Genomic DNA, 14,625 nt, shown 5'->3' with positions numbered 1-14,625 from the left:
AAAGGTAATGGAGCATTTTGATGACAAGGGCTTGGAACATTGCGATGACAAGGGTCATGGAGCATTGTGATGACAAGGGCATGGAGCATTGTGATGACAAGGGACATTGAGAATTTTCATGACAACGTCGTGAAGCACTGTGATGACAAGCACATGGAGCTTGCTATGACAGTGGTCATAGAGCATTGTGATGACAAGTGCATGGAGAATTGTGATGACAAGATCATGTAACATTGTGATGAGAAGTGTCATGGAGCATTGTGATGACAAGGACGAGGAGCATTGTGATGACATGTGACATAGAGCATTGTGATGACCAGGGCATGGAGCATTGTGATGGCAAGACCGTAGAGCATTGTGATGAGAAGATCACGGATAATTGTGATGACGAGCGTCATGGAGCTCTGTAATGACAAGGGGCATGGAGCATTGTGATTACAGGTTTCCTGGACCATTGTGATGACAAGGGCATGGAGCATTTTCATGAGAAGGCCATGGAGCATTCTGATGACATGCGTCATGAATCATTGTGATGACAAGGGCATGGAGCATTGTGATTACAGAGGTCTTGGAGCACTGTGATGACAAGGGTCATGGAGCTTTGGAAGACAAGGCCGTGGAACATTGTGATGGCAGGGGTTATGGAGCATTGTTATGACAGGGGTAATGGAGCATTGTGATGACAAGGGCATCGAACATTGGTCTGAAAATTTCATGGATTATTGTGATGAGATTCGGCATGGAGCCTTGTGATGACTAGGGCACGGAACACTTGATACATGTGTCATGGAGGATTGTAATGACAAGGGCATGGAGCATTGTGATGAAAAGAGTATCGAGCATTGTGTTGACAAGCGTCATGGAGCATTGTGCTGACAAAGGCATGGAGCATGGTGAAGACATGGGTAAAAGAGCATTGTGATGAAAATTTCATGGAGCATTGTGGTGACAAATTTCACAGAGCCTTTTGATGAAGTGGGCATGGACCAGTGTGATAACATGGTACTGGAGCATTGTGATGAGAGGACCATGGAGCCTTGCGGTGACAATTCTCATGGAGCATTCTGATGAAAAGGGGCATGGAGCATTGTGATTACAGGTGTATTGGATCCTTGTGATGACAAGGCCGTAGAATATTGTGATGGCAGGGTTTGGGAGCATGGTTATGACATGGGCAATGGAGCATTGTGATGACAAGGGCATCGAGCATTGGTCTGAAAAGTTTCATGGATTATTGTGATGAGAGTGGGCATAGAGCATTGTGATGACAAGGGCACGGAACACTGTGATGTATGGATCATGGAGGACTGTAATGACAATGGCGTGGAGCAATGTGATGAGAGGCTTCATGGAGCACTGTGATGACAAGGGCATGGAGCATTGTGATGACAAGGATCATGGAGCATTTTGATGACAAGATTCCCATATCATCGTGTTGTCAGGGGTCATGGAGCTCTGTGATGACAGTGGTCATGGAGCATTGTGATGACAGGGTCATGGAGCATTGTGATAAGAAGGTCATTGAGCACTGGGCTGAAAATGTTCATGGAGTATTGTGATGACAGGTGTAATGGGGCATTGTGATGAGAAGGGAATGGAGCATTGTGATGACAAGGTCCTGGGGCACTGTAATGAGAAAACCATGGAGCCTTGTGATGACAATTCTCATGGAGCATTCTGATGAAAAGGTTCATGGAGCATTGTGATTACAGGGGTCATGAAGCATTGTGATGAAAATGGCATGGAGCATTGTGATGCCAAGGGTCATGGAGCTTTGTGATGACAAAGTTCATGGAGCATTTTGATGACAAGTTCGTGGTGCATTGTGATGAGAAGGGCAGGGAGCATTGTGATGACAGGGTCATGGAGCAATTTGATGAAAAGTATCAGGGAATATTTTGATGACAGTGGTTATGGAACACTGTTATGTCAGGGGTCATGGAGCATTGTGATGAAAAGGGTCATGGAGCATTTTGATGGCAGGGGTTATGGAACATTGTGATGTCAGGTTTCATGAAGCATTGTGATGATAATGTCATGCAGCATTGTCATGACAGGGATAATGGAACATTGTGATTACAGGGGGGAGAGAGCATTTTGATGAGAAGTGCATGGGACATTGTGATGACAAGGTTTTTGGAGCTCTGTAATGACAAGAATGTGGAGCATTGTGATGACAAGCGCATGGCGCAATGTGATGACATGGGTTATGGAGCATTGTGCTCACAAGCGCATGGAGCATTGTGATGACAAGGGTCATGGAGCATTGAGCTGAGAAAGGCATGCAGCATGGTGATGACAAGGATCACAGAGCATTGTGATGAAAAGTTCATGGAGCATTGTGGTGAGAAAGGTCACAGAGCCTTGTGTGACGAGGACATGGACCACTGTGATGACAAATGTCATGAAGCCTTTTGATAACTGGAGTAACAGAGCATTGAGATGACAGGGGTCTTGGAGCACTGTGATGACAAGGACATGGAGCATTGTGATGAGAAGGCCATGGAGCATTCTGATGACATGCATCATGGAGCTTTGTGATTAAAGATCATGGAGCATTGTGATTACAGGGTCTTGGAGCATTGTGATGAAAAAGGAATGGAGCCTTGTCATGACAGTGTTCAAGGAGCATACTGATGACAACTGTCAGGGAGCATTGTGATGACAAGTGTATTGAGCATTGTGATGACAAAGGTCATGGAGCACTGTGATGAGAAGACCATGGATAATTGTGATGATGAGCGTCATGGTGCATTGTGATGACAATGGTTATGGAACATTGTGATCACAAGGGTTTGGAGCATTTTGATGACAGAGGTCATGGAGCATATTGATTTCACTGTGATGTCAATAGCATGAAGCATTATGATGATGGACATGGTGCATTGTGATGACAGGGTCATGGAGCAATTTGATGAAAAGGGTCATATAACATTTTGATGACAGTGGTTATGGAACACTGTGATGTCAGGGGTCTTGGAGCATTGTGATGAAAAGGGTGATGGAGCATTCTGATGACAGAGGATATGGAAAATTTTGATGTCAGTGGTCATGGAGCATTGTGATGATATGGCATGTGGCATTGTGATGACAGAGGCCATGGAAAATTGTGATGACAGTTGTGAGGGAGTATTGTGATGACTACTGATGGAACATTGTGATATCAATGGTGAGAAAGCATTTTGATGAGAAGTGCATGGAGCATTGTGATGACAAGGTTTATGGAGCATTGTGATGACAAGGTTTATGGAGCATTGTGATGACAAGGCTGTGGAGCATTGTGATGACAACTGCATGGCGCATTTTGATGACATGGGTCATGGAGCATTGTGCTGAGTAGCGCATGGAGCATTGTGATGACAAAGGCAGGGAACATTGTGACGACAACGGTCACAGAGCATTGTGATGAAAAGTTCATGGAGCATTGTGGTGACAATGGTCACAGAGTTTTGTGATGACGAGGTCAAGGACCATTGTGATGACAAAGGCCATGAAGCATTGTGATGACTGGAGTCATGGAACATTGTGATGACAAGGGTATGTTGCATTCTGATGACAGGGGCATGGTGCATTGGTCTGACAAGTTTCATGATTTATTGTGATGACAGTGGGCAAGGCGCATTCTGATGAGAAGAGCATGGAGCATTATGATGAGAATGTCATGGAGTACTGTGAAGACAGGGGTCTGGGGGCATTGTGATGACATATGTCATGGTCCATTGTGATGACAATGGCATGGAGTAATGTGATGCCAAGTGTCATGGAGGAATGTGATGACAAAGTTAATAGAGCATTGTGATGACAGTGGTTTGGAGCATTGTGATGAAAAGGGTCATGGAGCATTTTGATGACAAGGGCATGGAGGATTGTGATGACAAGGGCCATTGAGAATTTTGATGACAAGTACCTGAAGCATTGTGATGAAAAGCACATGGAGCTTGCTATGACAGGGGTCATGGAGCAATTCGATGACAAGTGCATGGAGAACTGTGATGACAAGAGCATGTAACATTGTGATGAGAAGGGTCATGGAGCATTGTGATGGCAAGACGGTGGAGCATTGTGATGAGAAGGCCATGGATAATTTTGATGACGAGCGTCATGGAGCACTATAATGACAAGGGGCATGGAGCATTGTGATGACAGGTGTCATGGAGCATTGTGATGACATGGGTCATGGAGCATTGTGATGACAAGTGTCATGGAGCATTCTGATGACAAGCTTGTGGAGTATTGTGATGACAATGGCATGGAACATTGTGATGAAAATGGCATGGAGCATTGTGATGAAAAAGGCATGGAGCCTTTTCATGACAGGGTTCAAGGAGCATTCTGACGAAAAGTGTCAGGGAGCATTGTGATGACAAATGTTTTGAGCATTGTGATGACAAAGTTCATGGAGCATTGTGATGACAAGGGCATGGAGTATTGTGATGACAGGCATCATGGAGCGTTGTGATGACAACTGTTATGGAACATTGTGATCACAAGAGTTTGGAGCATTGTGATGACACAGGTCATGGAACATTTTGATTTCAAGAATCACGGAGCATTGTGATGACAAGGGCATGAAACAATGTGATCCCAAGGTTCACGGAGGATTGTGATGACACTGGTAATGGAGAATTGTGATGACAATTCCATGGAGCATTGTGATGACAAGGTCATGTAGCATTTTGCTGACAAAGGCATGGAGAATTGTGATGACAAGTGTCATGGAGCTCTGTGACGACAAGCGTCAAGGAGCATTGTGATTACAGGGGTCATGGAGCATTGGGATGACAAGCACATGGAACATTCTGATGACAAGTGGCATGGATCATTTTGATGACTGTGGTCATGTAGCATTGTGATGACATGTGTCATGGAGCTTAGTGATGAGAATGTCATGGAGCATAGGGCTGAAAATATTCATGGAGTACTGTGATGACAGGGGTCATGGAGTATTGTGATGAGAAGGGAAAGGAGCAATGTGATGAGAAGGTCCTGAGCATTGTGATGAGAGGGCCATGGAGCCTTGTGATGACAAGGGTCATGGAGCAAACTGATGAAAAGGAGCAAGGAGCATTGAGATTACAGGGGTTTTGAAGCATTGTGATGACAAGGCCATGGAGCATTGTGATGAGAAAGCAATTGAGCATTCTGATGACATGTGTCATCGAGCTTTGTGATGACAAGGACATGGAGCATTGTGATTAAAGGGGTCTTGGAGCATTGTGATGAAAAGGGAATGGATCATTGTGATGAAAAATGCATGGAGCCTTGTCATGACAGGGTTCAAGGAGCATACTGATGACAACTGTTAGGGAGCATTGTGATGATAAGTGTATTGAGCATTGTGATGACAAAGATCATGGAGCACTGTGATGAGAAGTCCATGGATAATTGTGATGACCAGCGTCATGGGGCATTGTGATGACAAGTGTTATGGACCATTGTGATCAGAAGCGTTTGGTGCATTGTGATGACAGGGGTCATTGAGCGTTTTGATTTCATTGTGATGACAATAGAATGAAATATTATGGTGATGGACACGGTCAATGGTGATGACAGGGTTCATGGAGCATTGAGATGAAAAGGGGCATGGAGCATTGTGATTACAGGGCTGTTAGAGCATTGTGATGACAAGGGCATGGAGCATTGTGATTACAGGGGTCTTGGAGAATTGTGATGATAAGGGTCATGGAGGCTTGTGATGACAAGGCCGTGGAAGCTTGTGATGACAAGGCCGTGGAACCTTGTGATGGCAGGGGTCATGGATCATTCTTATGACAGGGTTAATGGAGCTTTGTGATGACAAAAGTCATGCAGCATTTTGATGACAAGGGTGTGGTGCATTGTGTTGACAGAGGTCATGGAGCATTTTGATGATAAGGTCGTTGTGCATTGTGATGAGAAGGGCAGGGAGCATTGTGATGACAGGGTCTTGGAGCTAATTGATGAAAAGTGTCAGGGAACATTTTGATAACAGGGGTTATGGAACATTCTGTTGACAAGGGCTTGGAGTATTGTGATGTGGAGGCAATGGAGCATTCTGATGACATGCGTCATGGAGCTTTGTGATGAAAAGAACATGGAGCATTGTGATTACAGGGGTCATAGAGCATTGCGATGACAAGTGCATGGAGAATTGTGATGAAAATATCATGTAACATTGTGATAAGAAGTATCATGGAGCATTGTGATGACAAGGACTTGGAGAATTGTGATGACATGGGATACGGAGCATTGTGATGGCAAGACCGTGGAGCATTGTGATGAGAAGATCACGTATAATTGTGATGACGGGCGTCATGGAGCACTGTAATGACAAGGGGCATGGAGCATTGTGATTACAGGGGTCTTGGAGCATTGTGATGACAAGGGCATGGAGCATTGTGATGAGAAGGCCTCGGAGCATTCTGATGACATGCGTCATGAATCTTTGTGACGACAAGGACATGGAAAATTGTGCTTACAGGGGTCTTGGAGCACTGTGATGACAAGGGTCATGGAGCCTTGTATGACAAGGCCATGGAACATTGTGATGGCAGGGGTCCTTGTTATGACAGGTGTAATGGAGCATTGTGATGACAAGGGCATAGCATATTGGTCTGAAAATTTCATGGAATATTGTGATGAGATTCGGCATAGAACATTGTGATGACTAGGGCACGGAACACTGTGACACATATGTCATGGGGGATTGTAATGACATGGGCATGGAGCATTGTGATGAGAAGAGTATCGAGCATTGTGATGACAAGCGTCATGGAACATTGTGCTGACAAGGGAATGGAGCAATGTGATGATAGGTTTCATGTAGCATTGTGATGAAATGGCATGGAGCACTGTGATGCCAAGGGTCATGGAGCTTTGTGATGACAAAGGTCATGGAGCATTTTGATGACAAGGTCGTGGTGCATTGTGATGAGAAGGGCAGGGAGCATTGTGATGACAGTGTCATGGAGCAAATTGATGAAAAGTGTCATGGAACATTTTGATTAAAAGGGTTATGGAACATTGTGATGTCAGGGGTCATGGAGTATTTTGATGAAAATGGTCATGGAGCATTCTGATGAAAAGGTGCATGGAGCATTGTGATTACAGGGGTTTTGAAGCATTGTGATGACAAGGGCAAGGAGCATTGTGATGAGAAGGCAATGGAGCATTCTGATGACATGCGTCATGGAGCTTTGTGATGACAAGGACATGGAGCATTGGGGGGACAAAGGTCAGAGAGCCTTGTGTGACGAGGGAATGGACCATTGTGATGACAAATGTCATGAAGCATTGTGATGACTGGAGTCACGGAGCATTGTGATGACAGGGGTCATTGAGCATTTTGATGACAAGGGCATGGTGCATTGTGATGACTGGGGCATGGAACATTGGTCTGACAAGTTTCATGGATTATGGTGATGACAGTGGGCATGGCTCATTGTGATGACAAGGGCATGGACCATTGTGATGACAAGGTCATGGAGTATTGTGAAGACAGGTGTCAGGGAGCATAGTGATGACATATGTCATTGTCCATTGTGATGACAATGGCATGGAGCATTGTGATACCAAGTGTCATGGAGGATTGTGATGACAAAGGTAATGGAGCATTTTGATGACAAGAGCTTGGGACATTGTGATGACAAGGGCCATTGAGAATTTTGATGACAACGTCGTGAAGCATTGTGATGACAAGCACATGGAGCTTGCTATGACAGGGGTCATAGAGCATTGCGATGACAAGTGCATGGAGAATTGTGATGAAAAGATAATGTAACATTGTGATGAGAAGTGTCACGAAGCATTGTGATGACAAGGACGTGGAGAATTGTAATGACATGGGACATGGAGCATTGTGTTGATCAGGGCATGGAGCATTGTGATGGCAAGACCGTGGAGCATTGTGATGAGAAGATCACGGATAATTGTGATGACGAGCGTCATGGAGCTCTGTAATGACAATGGGCATAGAGCATTGTGATTACAGAGGTTTTGGAGCATTGTGATGACAAAGGAATGGAGCATTTTAATGAGAAGGCCAAGGAGCATTCTGATTACATGTGACATGAATCACTGTGATGACAAGGGCATGGAGCATCGTGATTACAGATGTCTTGGAGCACTATGATGACAAGGCTTATGGAGCCTTGGATGATAAGGCCGTGGAACATTGTGATGACAGGGGTCATGGAGCATTGTTATGACAGGGGTAATGGAGCATTGTGATGACAAGGGCATGGAACATTACTCTGAAAATTTCATGGATTATTGTGATGAGATTAGGCATGGAGCATTGTGATGACTAGGGCACGGAACACTGTGATACATGTGTCATGGAGGACTGTAATGACAAGGGCATGGAGCATTGTGATGAGAAGAGTATCGAGCATAGTGATGACAAGCGTCATGGAACATTGTGGTGACAAGGGCATGGAGCAATGTGATGAGGGGTTTCATGTAGCATTGTGATAAAATGGCATGGAGTATTGTGATGCCAAAGTTCATGGAGCTTTGTGATGTCAAAGGTCATGGAGCATTTTGATGACAAGGTCGTAGTGCATTGTGATGAGAAGGGCAGGGAGCATTGTGATGACAGGGTCATGGAGCAAACTGATGAAAAGTGTCATGGAACATTTTGATGACAGGGGTTATGGAACATTGTGATGTCAGGGGTCATGGAGCATTTTGATGAATAGTGTCATGGAGCTTTCTGATGAAAAGGTGCATGGAGCATTGTGATTACAGGGGTTTTGAAGCATTGTGATGACAAGGGCATGGAGGATTTTGATGAGAACGCAATGGAGCGTACTGATGACATGCGTCATGGAGCTTTGTGATGACAAGGACATGGAGCATTGTGACTGCAGTTGTCTTGGAGCATTGTGATGAAATGGGAAAGGATCATTGTGATGAAAAATGCATGGAGCCTTGTCATGACAGGGTTCAAGGAGCATACTGATGACAACTGTCAGGGAGCATTGTGATGATAAGTGTATTGAGCATTGTGATGACAAAGGTCATGGAGCATTGTGATGAGAAGTCCATGGATAATTGTGATGACCAGCCTCATGGGGCATTGTGATGACAAGTGTTATGGAACATTGTGATCAGAAGGGTTTGGTGCATTGTGATGACAGAGATCATTGAGCCGTTTGATTTCATTGTGATGACAATAGCATGAAATATTATGGTGATGGACACGGTGCATTGTGATGAAAGTGCTGATGGAGCATTGAGATAAAAAGAGGCATGGAGCATTGTGATTACAGGGCTGTTGGAGCATTGTGATGACAAGGGCATGGAGCACTGTGATGATAAGGCCATGGAGCTTTCAGATGACATGCGTCATGGAGCTTTGTGATGACAAGGGCATGGAGCATTGTGATTACAGGGGTCTTGGAGCACTGTGATGACAAGGGTCATGGAGGCTTGTGATGACAAGGCCGTGGAACCTTGTGATGGCAGGGGTCATGGATCATTGTTATGACAGTGGTAATGGAGCTTTGTGATGACAATGGTCATGCGACATTTTGATGACAAGGGCGTGGTGCATTGTGATGACAGAGGTCATGAAGCATTTTGATGTCAAGGTCGTTGTGCATTGTGATGAGAAGGGCAAGGAGCAATGTGATGACAGAGTCTTGGAGCAAATTGATGAAAAGTGTCATGGAACATTTTGAGAACAGGGGTTATGGAACATTGTGACGACAAGGGCATGGAGCATTCTGATGAGAAGTCCTCGGAGCATTCTGATGACATGTGTCATGAATCTTTGTGACGACAAGGGCATGGAAAATTGTGATTACAGGGGTTTTGGATCACTGTGATGACAAGGGTCATGGAGCCTTGGATGACAAAGCCGTGGAACATTGTGATGGCACGGTTCATGGAGCATTGTTATGACAGGGGTAATGGAGCATTTTGATGACAAGGGCATGGAACATTAGTCGGAAAATTTCATGGATTATTGTGATGAGATTCGGCATGGAGCATTGTGATGACTAGGGCACGGAACACTGTGATACATGTGTCATGGGGGATTGTAATGACAAGGGCATGGAGCATTGTGATGAGAAGAGTACCGAGCATTGTGATGACAAGCATCATGGAGCATTGTGCTGACAAGGGCATGGAGCAATGTGATGAGAGGTTTCATGTAGCATTGTGATGAAATGGCATGGAGCATTGTGATGCCAAGGGTCATGGAGCTTTGTGATGACAAAGGTCATGGAGCATTTTGATGACAAGGTCGTGGTGCATTGTGATGAGAAGGGCAGGGAGCATTGTGATGACAGGGTCATGGAGCAAATTGTTGAAAAGTGTCATGGAACATTTTGATTACAAGGGTTATGGAACATTGTGATGTCAGGGGTCATGGAGCGTTTTGATGAAAATTGTCATGGAGCATTGTGATGAAATGGTGCATGGAGCATTGTGGTTAGAGGTGTTTAGAAGCAGTGTGATGACAAGGGCAAGGAGCATTGTGATGAGAAGGCAATGGAGCATTATGATGACATGCGTCATGGAGCTTTGTGATGACAAGGACATGGAGCATTGTGGTGACAAAGGTCACAGAGCCTTGTGTGACGAGGGAATGGACCATTGTGATGACAAAGGTCATGAAGCATTGTGATGACTAAAGTCACGGAGCATTGTGATGACAGGGGTCATGGAGCTTTGTGATGACAAGGGCATGATGCATTGTGATGACAGCGGCATGGAACATTTGTCTGACAAGTTTCATGGATTATTGTGATGACAGTGGGCATGGCGGATTGTGATGACAAGGGCATGGAACATTGTGATGACAAGGTCATGGAGTATTGTGAAGACAGGTGTCAGGGAGCATTGTGATGACATATGTCATTGTCCATTGTGATGACAATGGCATGGAGCTTTGTGATAAAAAGTGTCATGGAGGATTGTGATGACAAAGGTAATGGAGCATTTTGATGACAAGGACTTGGAACATTGCGATGACAAGGGTCATGGCACATTGTAATGAAAAGGGCATGGAGCATTCTGATGAAAAGGTGCATGGAGCATTGAGATTACAGGGGTTTTGAAGCAATGTGATTACAAGGGCATTTAGCACTGTGATGAGAAGGCAATGCAGCATTATGATGACATGCGTCATGGAGCTTTGTGATGACAAGGACATGGAGCATTGTGATTACAGGGGATTTGGAGCATTGTGATGAAAAGGGAATGGATCATTGTGATGAAAAATGCATGGAGCCTTGTCCTGACAGGGTTCAAGAGCATACTGATGACAACTGTCACGGAGCATTGTGATGATAAGTGTATTGAGCATTGTGATGACAAAGATCATGGAGCATTGTGATGAGAAGGCCATGGATAATTGTTAAGACCAGAGTCATGGGGCATTGTGATGACAAGTGTTATGGAACATTGTGATCAGAAGGGTTTGGTGCATTGTGATGACAGAGGTCATTGAGCATTTTGATTTCACTGTGATGACAATAGCATGAAATATTATGGTGATGGGCACGGTGCATTGTGATGACAGGGTTCATGGAGCATTGAGATGAAAAGGGGCATGGAGCATTGTGATTACAGAGGTGTGGAACATTGTGATGACAAGGGCATGGAGCATTGTGATGAGAAGGCCATGGAGCATTCTGATGACATGCGTCATGGAGCTTTGTGATGACAAAGGCATGGAGAATTGTGATTACAGTGGTCATGGAATATTGTGATGACAGGGGTGAAGGAGTATTGTGATGACTAGTGATGGAGCATTGTGATGAGAAGGCAATGGAGCATTCTGATGACATGCGTCATGGAGCTTTGTGATGACAAGCACATGGAGCATTGTGATTACAGGGTTCTTGGAGCATTGTGATGAAAATGGCATGGATCATTGTGATGACCAGCGTTATGGGGCATCGTGATGAGAAGTGTTATGGAACATTTTGATCAGAAGTGTTTGGTGCATTTTGATGACAGTGGTCATTGAGCATTTTGATTTTATTGTGATGACAATAGCATGAAATATTATGGTGATGGGCACGGTTCATTGTGATGACAGGGTTCATGGAGCATTGAGATGAAAAGGAGCATGGAGCATTGTAATTACAGTGGTGTTGGAACATTGTGATTACACGGGAATGGACCATTTTGATGAGAAGGCCATGGAACTTTCTGATGACATGCGTCATGGAGCTTTGTGATGTCAAGGGCATGGAGCATTGTGATTACAGGGGTCTTGGAGCATTTTGATACCAAGTGTCATCGAGGCTTGTGATGTAAAGTGAATGGGGAATTGGTCTGAAAATATTCATGGATTTTTGTGATGAGTATGGGCATGGAGCATTGTGATTACAAGGGCACGGAACACTGTGATACATCGATCATGCAGGGTTGTAATGACAAGGGCATGGATCATTGTGATGAGAAGGGCATCGAGCATTGTGATTACAAGCGTCATGGAGATTTGGATGACAAGTGCATGGAGCAATGTGATGAGACGGTTCATGGAGCATTGTGATGACAATGGAATGGAGCATTGTGACGCCAAGGGTCATGGACCTTTGTGATGACAAAGGTCATGGAGCATTTTGATGACAACGGCGTGTTGCATTGTGATGAGAAGGGCAGGGAGCATTGTGATGACTGGGTCATGGAACAATTTGATGAAAAGTGTCATGTAATATTTTGATGACAGTGGTTATAGAACATTGTGATGTCAGTGGTCATGGAGCTTTGTGATGAAAAGGGTCATGGAGCATTTTGATTACAGGGGTTATGGAACATTGTGATGTCAGGTGTCATGGAGCATTGTGATGATAAGAGCATGTAGCATTTTGATGACAGGGGCTTTGGAACATTGTGATGACAGGTGTGAGGGAGTATTGTGATGAATAGTGATGGAACATTGTGATATCAGTGGTGATAGAGCATTTTGAGGAGAAGTGCATGGAGCATTGTGATGACAAGGTTTATGGAGCATTTTGATGACAAGGATGTGGACCATTGTGATGACAAGTGCATGGCGCATTGTGATGACATGAGTTATGGGGCATTGTGCTGACACGCGCCTCGAGCATTGTGATGACAAGGTTCATGGAGCATTGTGCTGACAAAGGCATGGAGCTTTGTGATGACAAGGATCACACATCATTTTGATTAAAAGTTCAGGGAGCCATGTGGTGACAAAGGTCACAGAGCTTTGTGTGACGAGGTCATGGTCCATTGTGATTACAAACGTCATGAAGGATTGTGATGACTGAAATCACAGAGCACTGTGATAACAGTGGTCTTGGAGCATTGTCATGAAAAGGCAATGGATCATTGTGAAGAAATAGGCATGGATCCTTGTCATGACAATGTTCAAGGAGCATATTGATGACAAGTGTCACGGAGCATTGTGATGACAAGGGTATTGAGCATTCTGGTGACAATGGTCATGGAGCATTGTGATGAGAAGACCTTGCATAATTGTGATGACGAGCGTCATGGGGTATTGTGATGACAAGTGTTATGGGACATTGTGATCAGAAGGGTTTAGAGCATTGTGATGACAGAGGTCATGGAGCATTTTAATTTCATTGTGATGACAATAGCATAAATCATTATGATGATGGGCATGGTGCATTGTGATGACAGGGTTCATGGAGCATTGCGATGAAAAGGGGTATGGAGAATTGTGATTACAGAGGTCTTGGTGCATTGTGATGACAAGGGTCATGGAGCCTTGTGATGACAAGCCCGTGGAACATTGTGATGGCAGGGGTCATGGAGCACTGTTATGACAGGTGTAATGGAGCATTGTGATGACAAGGTCAGGGAGCAATGTGATGAGAGATTTCATTGAGCATTGTTATGACAATGGAATGGAGCTTTGTGTCGACAAGGGTCATGGAGCTTTGTGATGACAAATGTCATGGGGCATTTTGATGACAAGTGCGTGGTGCATTGTGATGAGAAGGGCAGGGAGCATTGTGATGACAGGGTCATGGAGCAATTTGAATAAAAGCGTCATGGAATATTTTGATGACAGGGGTTATGGAACATTGTGATGTCAGGGGTCATGAAGCATTGTGATGAAATGGCTCATGGAGCATTTTGTGACAGGCGTTATGTAACATTGTGATGTCAGGGGTCATGGAGCATTGTGATGATAAGAGCATGTAGCACTGTGATGACAGTGGTCATGGAACATTATGATGACAGGGGTGATCGAGTATTGTGATGACTAGTGATGGAACATTGTGATATATGTGGTGAGAGAGAATTTTGATGAGAAGTGCATGGAGCATTGTGATGACAAGTTTTATGGAGCATAGCGATTAAAAGGATGTGGAGCATTGTGCTGAAAAGAGCATGGCACATTGTGATGACATGTGTCAAGGACCATTGTGCTGACAAACGCATGGAGCATTTTGATGACTAGTGTCATGGAGCATTGTGCTGACAAAGGCATGGAGCATTGTGATGACAAGGGACACAGAGCATTGTGATGAAAATTTCATGGAGCATTGTGGTGACAAAGATCACAGAGCCTTGTGTGACGAGGGCATGGACCATTGTGATGAGTAAGGTCCTGAATCATTGTGATGACTGGAGTCACGGAGCACTGTGATGACAGGGGTCATGGAGCATTGTGATGACAAGGGCATG

This window comes from Hyperoodon ampullatus, assembly GCF_949752795.1.
Source record: "Hyperoodon ampullatus genome assembly, contig: SUPER_X_unloc_1, whole genome shotgun sequence".
Lineage (NCBI taxonomy): Eukaryota > Metazoa > Chordata > Mammalia > Artiodactyla > Ziphiidae > Hyperoodon > Hyperoodon ampullatus.
This window is presented reverse-complemented; position numbering follows the sequence as displayed.